Source organism: Solanum dulcamara, chromosome 4 (genome assembly GCF_947179165.1).
Source record: "Solanum dulcamara chromosome 4, daSolDulc1.2, whole genome shotgun sequence".
NCBI classification, from domain to species: Eukaryota; Viridiplantae; Streptophyta; class Magnoliopsida; order Solanales; family Solanaceae; genus Solanum; species Solanum dulcamara.
The window spans coordinates 52,800,042-52,812,292 of NC_077240.1; the positions used below are offsets into that span (position 1 = coordinate 52,800,042).

General features: G+C 40.5%; 2 pseudogenes; one reads left to right on the forward strand and one right to left on the reverse strand.

Moving 5' to 3' along the window:
- Positions 1-356: 356 nt before the first annotated feature.
- Positions 357-476, reverse strand: LOC129888069 (5S ribosomal RNA; annotated as a pseudogene).
- Positions 477-9,827: 9,351 nt separating this feature from the next.
- LOC129888100 (5S ribosomal RNA) lies at positions 9,828-9,947 on the forward strand (annotated as a pseudogene).
- The last annotated feature ends 2,304 nt before the right edge of the window (positions 9,948-12,251 follow it).

The window sequence follows — 12,251 nt, forward strand, 5'->3', positions numbered from 1 at the left end:
GTGAATAGAGGATAGGGAAGCTTATATGCCAAATTCCTTTAAAGCTATGCCAGCTAATAATAGACAAAACTCAAAGCGGCTCCAAAGGTCACTATATGAACGAACTTTAGCGCTACTCAGTAGCCCACCCTAATGAATGGGTGCGTACAAAAAGGGGGAATACAATAGGAGAAGTTAAATCAAAATGACCAAAAAAAAGGGGGGACATGGTCATAGTGGAGCTAAAGGTCTACGTCGATACTGGTTGCAAGATAATAGAGGAAAGGACAAGGCAAAACGTAAAGACTCACGAGACAACACTGAGGTAAATCTGGAGCTAAGTTGAGTGCCCCACATATTATGGCAAGAATTACAATGAAACACGACACGAAGACTTCCTAGGGAGGTTACCCATCCCAGTATTACTCTCGCCCCAGCATGCTTAACTTCGAAATTCTGATGGAACTTAATGTGTTAGTGCAGGTATGATCATGCGAGATGGGAGAATCAGAACTAGCAGCGGAGAAACAACATGAGATTATGTTCCTGGAGTACTATACGTTACGTTGAGGGTATTGTAAAAAGGATTTTAAGCAAGACAAAAAGGATTAGCTAACTGCTAACTGACGACGCACTCAAATGCCAAGCTCTTCAACATAGTACCAGTTAATGAGAGGAAAACCACAGAATGACTATATGGGCCAGGGGGCGAGGGAATTTTGACACCACTTGGTAGCCAACTCTAAGAGAGCAAAAGCAAAACCCAAAAAGTAAGGGTACCAGCTGATGTAATTTATAAATGACAGGAAGTAATACCCAAGGTCGAAAATTCCACAATATGACCAGGACTATAAGACTCACTTCGCACTCCAGCGCTAGATGACTTTGGAGGGAATGTTACTTTTGGTTTAACGATATTAGCCGCTGCTCCTTCGATAAAAGGCTACCTACTCAGTCGAGAAGGTGTAAAATTGTAGGGTAAAGGAGTGGTAGGACCTTACGGAGTCCCCATAACTATTATCCCATGCGAAGGAGCCCAAGTTGTAATTAACTACCGAGAGATGCGAGATAGGTTAAGCCAAACTACCGAGATGGAATTAGTACTATGGATGAAGTAAGGCATGGCCACGATTGGACCAAGGATCTAACCCAACATCGAGTGCTGTATAAGGGGAGAAAAAGGCTAGGGTAAAACATGAGAACTAACGGGATAGCTCTAGGATACTTTTTGTACCTTTTCATATTCTTGTAAAGGTAAAGAATGACATAAGATAATGTTTTTAGAGGATTACAAGCGGGGGTAAGGGAAATTGTGAAAGGGTCTAAGTAAAACTGGCAGCACTAGCTGGTTACTACAGGATGGCGAGCTTCTATGCCAAAATTCCTTCGGAATTATACTAGATCATGTTAGACAAAGCACAGAACGACTATGAGAGCCATTATATGAGGGGACTACATCATTATTCCGTAGCCAACCCTAAGGATTGGAAAAAAGAGGGGAAGAAGGACCCAAAAGATCGAATGCCTGTTAAAGTTCTGAAAAGAGTCGAGAAGGACTATACGAGGCTAACGGTTCCTAAATTATCAACGTCATTATGAACCTATTTTATACTCTGTAAGAGTAGGGTGCTATACGGGTTATTATGAGTAGGCTAAGGAATCAAACCATTTGCTTCCAATCAAGAGCACCTATGCAGCTGAAATTAGGTGGAGTTAGAACATGGAGATAGTAAGGTTCTGTGAGGTTTCCCCAGATAATATCTTAGATAGAGGGACTTCAAAAATGATTAACATTTGGCATCAATCCAAGAAGAGATCGGGAACACAAGTAGATCTTAGTACCCAGTTTGTCCCTCGAGCTGCTGAACAGACTGAGCATACTATCAGATGTTAGAAGATATATTGCGGGCTTATATGGTTGGCTTTAAGAGTAATTGAAATGATCGTCCACCACTTATTGAGTTTGCCTACGATAAGGGCTACCATTCCCGTATCCAGATGACCCCCTACAAGATATTGTAAGGCAGAGTGTATAAGTCCCCCTGTTAGGGGAAAGACTAAGCTAAAAAGGCCTCGATATGATTAAGCAAGCTATTGACTAAAAGCCCAGAGTCGGCAGAGATGATATACAAATAATCAACATTGACATACAGAGTTCAAATTGATGATTGGATGTTCATAACAGGGTCACCTAGAAAAGAAAACTTAACCCAGAGTATATTAGACTGTACCAAGTTGCTCATAAGGTGGGCAACGTGGCTGGTAAGTTAAGCTTACCACCTTATTTGGAAACTATACGCCGAGTCCATCAGATGGAGATGCTTCGCAAAGGTAGTGATGAGCCACCCAAGGTATATTTTATAGGTGATGTCCAGAAGATGGAATCCTACGAGGAACAACCTATCACCATCTTAGATCGACAAACTAGAAGATTGTAGACTAAAGACGTGCCTTCCGTCAAGATACTGTGGCAAAACAAAAACCAGAAAGAGGATGACCGGAGAAACTGAAGAGAAAATGAAACACAAGTATTCGCACCTGTTCCCCATGTTTACAGGTAGGTCCCAACTCCTGGAACACGTATATTAAATACTTGGATGGAAGTATGTGTTAAGGAAACAGTAAAGAATTTCCCTACGATTTGTATAAGGTGCTAAGGGAAGTTTTGTTTAACATTCGGGGACGAATGTTCCAAAGGGGGGAAGGATGTTACACCCCACACTTTTAAACTCGGAATGTCTCTTAAGTTCCTTAGACATTATCATGTGAGTCGGTACGCTATGACACTATCAAACAACTCTACAAAGGGAGAATGTGATACTCCATAGTAGGGAAGGTTGAAAGTAGAGCCATAAGAATCTGGAAGAAATTGAAGTCTAAGTGATGAGTCGTAGGACTCAATTTACCCACGTAAGCTACTAACTTGGAAGTCTTACATACTTAAGCTATTGGAGTACGTACCAAGTTTGCGTAGCATGGATTATATAGGCTCTTAAATAAGATGAGATTACGAACCCACGAGGAAGGGGGAAAGATGACACGTGACAACCAATGGAGGAGTGACATGTGGCAGCACCTCAAGCAAGCAGGTGACCCACCTGCTTGGGGTTAAGTAGGTGACCCACATCTTAGGGGAGGTGGACCCCACTGCCACGTGGCAGCCCCTAATTGGAAGCATGTATGCAGTGGCCCAATAGGGGCTGGACACGTGTCACCACCTCCTAAGGACACCTATATAAATGTATATTGTGACTAAGAGGCTGCTTCTTATCTCAAATTTCTGCCAAAACCAAGAACAAAAACCCTAGAGCATAGAGAGAAAAGAGTGACGGCCTAGGATGAAAATCAAGGTATGTCCTTATTTCATTCCGTAAGTTAATTATCTAGATTATACCACGATGATATGGAGGTATTGGAAGTATAAAATCATGGCTTGGCGCAGCCAAAACGGACGGCAAACAGTCCACACAGTTTCAGCGCGACTAAAGAATTCCGAGGCGCAATTTTTGCTAGTTTTGGCCAATTTCGGGTAAGGTAAGACTTCTCCTTTAAATTTGAACTTTATGGGGTTGTTATATAGTGTATTATAAACCTTGTATACTGCTGGAAGTCTCGACGGTAGAAACAATCAAAATCGAAGTCGTCGTAGTTAAATTGTAGGCGAAATGAGGCGTTGTGTGTGTTGAGGTTGCTGCTGGTTGTGTGGTATGTGTTGCAGGGTCTAAGTGTGTCCTAAAATATGTGGGGGAGCTTCTGGTTTCAGCCACACGACCCCCGCTTCGTACGGTTAAAGGTTTTGCAAAATGGAAACTAGAAATCCTATTTTTGTATCGTAGCTTCGGGCGAGTCGTTTGGAGTTTATGTTGTATATTGTTGATGTGAACTACTTAAACATATGTTGCAGGTTGTTGTTGTTGGTTGGCTGTAGGTATTAGGAGGGGAATTGTTACACCCCGTACTTTGGTACCTTGGAATGCTTCGTAAGCTTCCTAAGTTATGGGAAGGCTCTTAAGGTTCTTAGAAGTCATCATGTTAGCCGGATAAGCTACGACGCTATCAAACGACTCCAAGGAAAGGAGAATGTGATACCCTATAGTAGAGAAGGTTGGAAATAGAGTCATAAGAATCCGGAAGGAATTGGAGGCCAAGTAATGAGTCGTAGGACGCGATTTACCTACGTAAGCTACTAATTTAGAAGTCTTATACACTTGAGTTTCTTAAGAACATACCAAGCTTACGTAGCATGGATTACATAGGCTCCAAAAATAAGACGAGATTACGAACCCACGAGGAAGGGAAAAAGACAACACGTGGCAGCCAATGGAGGAGCGACACATGGCAGCACCTCAAGCAAGAAGGTGATGCACCTACTTAGGGTCAAGTAGGTGATGTATCTGCTTAGGGGGTGGACCCCACTGCCACGTGGCAGGCCCTAGTTGGTAGCATGATACGGTGGCCAATTATGGCTCGACACGTATCACCCTAAGGGGCTGACACGTGTCACCTCCAAGGCAGCCCATATATACATGTTAAAATGACTCTTAGATTCAGTTAATTATCCAAAAAACCTGCAGCAAAGCACCAAAAACTTCAGCAACACAAAGTAATGAAAACCCTAAGCTAAGAGAGAAAAGTGTGGCGGCTAGGAGGAAGAAATAGGTAAGTCCCAATTTCGTTCCGTAAATTAATTATCCAGAATATACCACGATGATATGGAGGTATTAGAAGTATAAAATTAAGACTCGGTGCAGCTGAAACGGACAGCAAATAGTCCACACAGTTTCAGCGCGACTAGAGAAGTTCCGAGGCGAGTTTTGGTGTGTTTTGGCTAATTTTGGGTAAGGTAAGACTTCTCCTTTAAATTTGGACTTTATGAGGTTGTTATTTAGTGTATTATATACCTTTTTTACTTCTGGAAGAATAAAAAAAGTCGTGGAGATGCTTGACGATAGAAACAATCGAAAGTGAAGTCGCCGTAGTTAAATTGTAGACGAAATAGGGTGTTGTGCATGTGGGGTGCTGCTGCAGGTGTGTGGTGATGTGTTGCAGGGCCTAAATGTATTTTAAAAGGGGTGTAGGTTCTGCTGGTTGAAGCCACACGACCCCTCGTTTCGTATAATTAAAGGTTTTGCGAAACAAAGACTAGAAATCCTATTTTGGTATTACAATTTTCAGCAAGTTGGGTGGAGTTTATATTGTGTAATGTTGTCATATTTTACTTGTATATGAGCTGCAGGTTGTTGTTGTTGGTTGGATGTAGTAATTAGGTATGTAATTGGGATAGGGCATATTATAGGGGAGATGCTGCCCAATTTCCGGTAACTCTTTAAACTAGTTAAAGAACTAATCAAGGAGGCGAGCGAAGAGCTGAGTTCTATGAATACTCATACGTAACCTAAGATGCTGGAAAGCCAAGGGTTATTAATATTTATGTTGCTTTTATATTACTTAGGTTCAGAGGACGACGAGACGAATGAGATAAAGAGTCGTAAGAGGTATGTGAAGCTTTCTTTTGGCATGTTTTTGGAATAAATATGTAAAGCTTATTCCTTCTCTTGGCATGCTTTTGGCATAAGTAGGTAAAGATATTATTCTTTATTTTGGCATATCTTAGATATAAGTTATGAATGGTTTGTATATGGAACTTGGGGATAGTTCCATTCGTAAAGCTTCGAGTACAGTCCATAATTTTTATCCACTTCGTAATGGTAGAACTCCTGTAATAGTTGAGCTATTGACTTTTTAAGGCTTCTATAGGATAAAAGGTAATATATGTAGAGCCTATTGACTCGTGTTCACTTCTAAATGCTAAGGATCTTAAGGTAGTTGAGCTATCACCCTCAAGCCTTCTATATAGGAAATAGTAACCGGATGCATGGGAAACATGAACTATAACTCCTATTCATTTTTTAATATCGAAGTTCTTGAAGTAGTTGAACTGCTACCCTCGAGTCCCTATAAGATGAATACTAATTGAATGTATGATCTCCTATGCCTAAGAACTCTATAGTGACAAGTGTCTTTGAATTCATAAGTCGTTTGGTATTACCTTAATAAAAGCCTAGGACTGTTGAGACTCCGTCGATGTGGCCCTTAATGGAAGTTAGAGGATACGTGAGACGATGATAGTTTTGATCCTCAAATGATAGTCCATGATGATTGTTATACCGAATCTCAGATGATGAACTAATTGCATATGGTTCCTCGTTACTTTACTCGTGCAGGCTGTTAATACGTCAGTCACAGTGTCCCATGAAGGTCCGGGCATGATAAACTCACCGCATCCCATGAAGGGCCGGGCATGATAAATTTACCGCATCCCATGAAGGGCCGGGCATGATAAATTTACTACATCCCATGAAGGGCCAGGCATGATAAATTTACCGCGTCCCATGAAGGGCCGGGCATGATAAATTCACCGCGTCCCATGAAGGGCCGGGCATGATAAATTCACCGCGTCACATAAAGGTTCGGGCATGATATATGATGAAATGATTATTCACCACGTCCCATGAAGGGCCGGGCATGATATATGATGCAAGGATCATTCACCGCATCCCATGAAGGGTCGGGCATGATAAATGATGAAATAACATCTTCATTGAGTCCCTCACTGAAGGGTCGGATACAGTATGTAGGCATGCATGAGGAAATATAGTGACACACTTGTAGCACCAAGTCCCATAGCGGGCTAGGTATGGTATGTAAGGAAGGTATACATGTCCTCATGTCATAAGATGCAGGTAGAGAAATTCGTTAACTGTTATATTTGTTTCCTGCATCCCTACTTCAGTTGTCAGCTCAGTTATGTATTGTTATGCTTTATATACTCAGTACATATATCATACTGACCCCTCGTTCTTCGGGGGGCTGTATTTTATGCCCGTAGGTACAGATGTTCAGTTTGGAGATCCGCCAGCTTAGGGTTTCTACTCAGCGATATTGGGAGCACTCCACTGTTCCGTAGCCTAAATTTTGATACGGCGGGGGCCTTGTCCTGCCATATGTTACTGTTACTATTTTTAGAGGTCTGTAGACATATGTATATGTGGGTTATTTATAAGTTTGTTTCGACTGTGCCTATATGACAGGTTGTAAATGTTTTTATGTTATGACAGCCTCGTCGGCTTGCGTGCCCTTTTTATGATATTCAACAAATGAAAGAGGCTACATGTATATGAAAAAGTTTTCAACTATTGAGGCTTTTGGGTATAGTGTCACATCACACACGGTTCAACTAACGTTTAGCTGATAGATATGCATAGGGGGGTCCAGGTTGGACCCCAGTCACGGCCTACGGGGTTGGGTCGTGAAAGGAATTAGTAATTTAGATAGGGCACATTATAGGGGAGGTGCTGCCCAATTTTTGTTAACGCCTTACCTAATTAAAGAACTAGTCGAAGAGACGAACGAGGAAATAGATTCCAGGAATGCTAAGGTGCAACCTAAGATGCTGGAAAGCTAAGAGTGGTTGATATTCGTATTACTTTTATGTTGAATAGGTTCAAAGGAAGACGAGGCAAACGGGATAAAGAGTAACTCACAAGAGGTATGTAAAGCTTTCTCTTGGCATGTTTTGGTATAAGTACGTACAACTATCTTTCTTTCCTTTTGGCAAGTTTTAGCCTTAAGTGAATTGTATGTGGAATGTGTGGATAATTCCATTCCCAGAACTCCAAGTATGACTCATAACCCCTATCCACGGCTTAGTATTAGAATTTCTGTAAGGATTGAATATTGCTTAGTAAGGCTTCTACGTGTTAAACAGTAGTGTGTGGAAAGCTATCTCTCATTTCCCTTGATATGTATTTGGTATGAAAATGAGATTATGATGCCATAGTGGTTCACCGAGCCTCATGATGGACCGGGTACGAAATATGTATATGACGATCACCTAAAGGAAAGTACAGACTACATAGAGCTTATTCTCTTTCTTCCTTTAGGCATGTCTTTGTCTTAGTTGTAAGTTGAATATGATCTGAGCTCCGGGGTAACTCCATTTTTAAACATCTCTTATTTACTTTTGAATATTGAACTCCTACAGTAGTTGAACTATTTCCCCGGAAACTTTTATACGTTAAAGAGGTAACAAATATACAGGCTCTACGTCCTAAAGACTATAAGGTAACAAGTGTTTCTAATTCCATAAATGATTTGGCCCTATGTTAATACATGTATAGGGTCCTCGAGATTAGTTTTGACACAGCCCATAATGGCATTTAGAGGACACTCGAGATGACTACACCACTACTCGAGTCCTCAGGCAAAAGCTTAACTTTCTTGTTCTGTCGAGTTTCCGATATGATTTAAATTGCATATAGTTACTCACTACTCTACTTGTGTATACTATAACCCTTCTTTCACTGAGTCCCGGGCCGGGTACGTTATCGTGTACAATTCACTTCATTATCCACCGAGCCCCTCACTAGAGGGCCGGGTACGTATGTATATATATATGATGATGTGTTGTAATAAGGTGGTGATGGGGCCTATGATGGTCCTACAGATGTGATTCACCGGACCCCTGAAATAGCCGACTATATTGTATAAATTGAGCATGCATGCTTTTGTGATTCACAGAGTAAAGGTACATGTCTCCGATTTGATAATTTGTTCCCCTGCTTCTCTATTTCAAATATACCTCCAGTGTATTATGTTACGTTTTACATACTCAGTACATATGTCGTACTGACCCCCTTACTTCGGGGGGCTGCGTTTCATGACCACAGGTACAGGTATAGGTTTTGGAGTCCGTCAGCTTAGGATTCCATTCAGCTCAGTTGGAATAGGCTCCATTGTATCGAAGCCTAGTCATTTATACGGACCATTGATGTGTAAAATTGTTGTGTCTATTCAGGGGTACTACGGGGGCCCTATCCCGTCATATGTTATCGTTAATATTTTTAGAGGTCTGCAGACATGTATATGTGGGTTGTGTATGTTAGTTTAATTCAGCTGGGTCTACATGATATATGATATATGTTATTATGTTATGGCAGCCTTGTCGGCTTGCGTGCCCTGTTATGTTGTGGTACAAATGAAAAGGGCTACAGGTTTACGAAAATGTTATCATCCAGTGGGGCTCTGTTACATGATATTATTTTATTTACAATTCAATTTGACCACAGATGATAGCTAGGTATACGGAGGGTCCAGGTCGGACAATAATCATGGCCTACGGGGTTGAGTCGTGACATAATCCGTGCTACGTAAGCTTGGTATGTCTTTAAATAACTCAAGTATATAAGACTTCTAAATTAGTAGCTTATGTAGGTAAATCGAGTCCTATGATTCATTTTTTGGCCTCCAATTCATTCCGTATTCTCACGACTCTATTTCCAACCTTCCCTCTCACGGAGTATCGCATTCTTCTTTGCTTAGAGTTTTAGTTTCTTCGCGGACTAACCTTCAGTAGTTACCTGTAACTTGGGCTCCTTCATCTAGGATAGTAGCTATGGGGACTCCGTAAGGTCCTACCACTCTTTTACTCTATAATTTTACACCTTCTCAGCTGAGTAGGTAGCCGTTGATTAAAGGAGTATGGGCTAATATCGTTAATCCACAAGTAACATTCCCTCTAGAGTCATCTGTCGATAGAGTGCAAAATGAGTCTTCTAGCCCTGATCATGTTGTGGAATCTTCGACCTCGTATATTAGTTCCTGCCATCCATAAATAACATTAACTGGTACCATGTTGAAGAACTATGGCATTCAAGTGCGCCATCAGTTAGTAATTAGCTAATCCTACTTGTTTTGCTTGCCCTTTTTTTTATTCCCTCAACGTAACTTATAGTACTTTAGGTACATAATCACATGTCGCTTCTCCGGCGCTAGTTCAGATTCTTCCATCTCGCGATCATACCAGCATTAATGCACTAAATTCCATCAGAATTTTGAAGTTAAGAGTTCTTGGATGAGAATAATACTAGGATGGGTGACCTCCTTGGGAAGTCTTAGTGTCGCGTTTTATTATAATCCTTGCAATAATATGCCGGGCACTCAACTTAGCCCAAGATTCACCATAATGTCGTCTCGCTAGTCTTCATGTTTTGCCTTGACCTTTCCTCTAGTATCTTGCAACTGGTATAGGGGTAGATCTTTAGTTCCACTATGACCATGTCACTAGTATCCTATTGTACTCACCCCTTTTGTACGCACCTATTCATTAGGGTTGGCTACTGAGTAGCGCTAAAGTTCGTCCATATAGTGACCTTTAGAGCTACTTTGAGTTCTGTCTATTATTAGCTGGCATAGTTTTGAAGGAATTTGACATATAAGCTTTCTCATCCTATAGTAACCAGCTAGTCCAGTCCGTCTTATTTAAACCATTTAACAAATTTCCTTACCCCCGCTTGTAACCTTCTTGACACATTCTCGCGTCATTCTTTACCTTTACAAGAATATGTGAGAATGCAAGAAATACCTTAGAGTTGTCCCACTCATTCCACCTTGTCTCACTTCTTTCCTTTCCCCTATTCACTCTATGTTCTTCTCATCTTCTACCACAAGAGGCTTTCTATTCCTTTTTCTTGGTTATTTATCTATCGCAATATCATTTGCGACCAACTCTTTAGCCATTATTTTGGCTTTTAGTCTAGCATGATGTCATTATCCTCCTTCATAGTATCACTTAAGTTATTCGATATCCTTTCATAGTTATACCCTTTTCTTTTTATACGCATCCACCTTCTAGTGTTATATGATTCAGGGTCTCCTCAAAACTTCTTAACGCTGTCTTACATACCATTTTGACTTTTATTCAATTACTGGTGGCTTCCAAACCTTTCTAACTTGGTTTAGCAAGGGATCCTATTGAAGTTTAATCATCCAACTCGAGCCTTCCCATACATAAGGTGATATCTCACCTACTAATTTGTACTTGACTAATGTGACCTAGGAAACAACTCATCCAAGGCCACCTCCTACTTTTCCTTATGAAAGGTTAATACCCACGATAGTCGTTGCAACTTTTGACTAGATAACAATTGTATTCCGATAATGATTGTCCAAGGTTCTCTCGAAGTAATAGCTTTACCCCAACCTATATCTTTTATCTTTTGGGGTGAATGGAAGTTGCGCTATTTATTCCTTAAGTTTGCCATCTTTGTCTCTTAAGAGTTCTGTTATTTTTGGGGTAACGTTGAGTACATGCATCATTCCTTTATACCTTGTGCCCCTTGCCCTTACTGTGTACCCAACACAGACTTTCAACTTATTCAACACCTACCAAGTATGCCTTACTAGCGGTCTTACTTTATCCCCACATTGTTATGCCACACCTTTACATTCATACTCTTATTCAGTTGGTAACATCTCTCTGGGGTAATTTTGTTAGAAGTTGTTTCCCTAATTAGTTGGTGGAGAACTAATAAACTATTATCATAAAGCACTTTCCAACCATTGTTAGAGGAAAACTAGAATCCCTGAAATATCAAAGTACTTCTTAACACTTGACCTACATGGTCTCCCTCTACATTTATCCTCAAGTCAAAAACAACCTGTCTAATTCACAATTAGTAGTTGGGGCTTGGTACTTTTCAAGAAAAGTGAAACTCAATCGCTGGACATCTTACTCTTTCACCAGGGTTTTTTTTCTACAACACAATTACGGCTGGAGATACTGTGGTCTGAACTGTACTGCTCAGATAGGCTTTTGTTTCTCCAAATTAAAATTCTCCAAGTAAAAATGGTGCCCCTTATCAATGACATGAAGAGTACCTCCTATAGCTTTAATTAAATATAATAAGGGTGCTTGATATCCACTTTCAGGACATTTTATAAAGCTATGTTTCATTTTTTTTTCTTGTCCTGGGAAAATTTTGGCAGAGTTTACTCTATATTTCTTAGTTATCCCAAATCTGCACACAGAAAATACCAACAATGCCTCACAGGACCAACACATATATATATTCATATGACATCACAGCCACACAGGGCTTTTAATATCCTCTCATGTCGAAGCCACACAGGGCTTTCAATATCAATAATAGTATAAAAATAATGGACTTACCTCGTATGTCCACCTTTGCACTGCATCTGTTGCACTTTCTTGTCTACTTTTCCTTTCAGGTTTTGCCCTTACATTACAATCATATGTCAATACCTTACCCAACAGATATCTTTTATGCCTTTACTTTACTTACTTGCGTGCTCCATAACTTCCCATGTGGCCAATTACTTCCTTCTGTTGATGTCGACCTTTTGTTTAGATCCACAATTAATATAAAGAATTGTCCTATGACTTGGATCTATAGCACGATCTCAGATATGAA